The sequence below is a fragment of the Malus sylvestris genome, chromosome 12 (assembly GCF_916048215.2).
Source record: "Malus sylvestris chromosome 12, drMalSylv7.2, whole genome shotgun sequence".
Classification (NCBI taxonomy): Eukaryota; Viridiplantae; Streptophyta; class Magnoliopsida; order Rosales; family Rosaceae; genus Malus; species Malus sylvestris.
In genome coordinates, this window is record NC_062271.1 from 9,664,839 (window position 1) to 9,666,165 (window position 1,327).

Sequence of the window (1,327 nt, forward strand, 5' to 3'; positions counted from 1 at the left end):
TTTTTGATAAACCCACTAATATTTTGTTTTTTTTTCTCTCTGGCTTGGTACCATTTCTTACTCTATATTTCCTTTTCGTTTGCCCTTTCTTTCTCTAATAGGTTTCTTATGAATTCAATCCTATTTGAAATAGGATTTTGAAAGCATGAAAGCTGGATCCCTTTTTTATTGTGACAAAGACTTGTTTTGATTTGTCTTTCCTTTGTCTTGGGAATCCTATTAGTTTGTCTCCATGCTTTTCATAAAGCCCATAATTTAGATGGGAACCATGACTTTCCTTTGTACTCCACGTGAGTGGCTTTCCTGTTATCAAAGAAAGAAGACCACATCATATCCATCCTTTTATTTTCTTTTATTGGAACTTGATGACGCCTTGTCCTCTTGTTGCAGTTCCTATTCTTCTATTTATCATGGGGCTTTGAACCATTTAACCCAAATGTCCTTCCAATCTGACAACAAGTTGTATTATTATTTTCTTTATGTAACTTAAGACTTCTAAGTCCAAATAGGACTCGGTTTCAACAAACTCTCTTCCTCTCCATGTGAGAAAACTCCCACGTGAGGTGCAAATTTCATTAGTATTCACGCCTCCTCGCAAGATGTCTTTGGCGATTCCTCATTCTCTTAGCTCTAAAACCTGGTGGTTTTCCTCCAGATGCAGGAAACTATTCCGATATATTTGGGATCCCGTGGATTTCGCTATATTTCAGACTTCTATTTGGATTGAGTATCCGTGGATTTCAGAGTGAGAATGGGTAAGGTTTGTTGGAGTTTAAATTTTTTTTGTTCCAATTACTTCGTTTTTCCATTATTTTCTCTTTAAACAGCAAAGTCCCACTTTACGCAGGACACAAGAGTTCTCATCTTCCTGCTGCCCTATTCTTTTGCTTGTGTGCTTCCTCTGCAGATCGAAAACTCAAAACAAAGAGGGGGAAGAAATCGAGCAGGTTACCCATTTTTGTTCTTTATGTTCTGGGTTCGTTTATGTATTTGGAGTGAAATGAAAATGTAGCTGCAATGAGAATTTTATTAATTCTTTCGTGCAGGCATCGCAGACTTGGTTGTTGGATTCTGCATTGAAAACAATTGTTGACCCATGGCTCCAAAGGTGAATTCTGCATTCAGAATTTTCTTTCTCTTCTTTTGTCTTGTAGCAGTTGTAAGTTTTATATCAATGCTTGGTCAATATTTTTTCGACCCAATGTTTGATCAAACTGATAGTCACCCTTAGGTCCTTCGGTCCTTTAGCTATATATTTAGAAGCTGGCAAATCTTCTTTCTCTTCTTTTGTCTTGTAACAGCTGTAAATCTTGTTTTAATGCCTTTG

At 36.9% G+C, this 1,327-nt stretch overlaps 1 long non-coding RNA gene across 1 annotated transcript; it reads left to right on the forward strand.

Moving 5' to 3' along the window:
- The first annotated feature begins 257 nt into the window (after positions 1 to 257).
- On the forward strand, positions 258 to 1,112 carry LOC126593351 (uncharacterized). The gene is made up of 3 exons (XR_007612920.1): positions 258 to 755; positions 848 to 947; positions 1,047 to 1,112. It is a non-coding gene; the product is annotated as an uncharacterized LOC126593351 (long non-coding RNA).
- Positions 1,113 to 1,327: the final 215 nt, after the last annotated feature.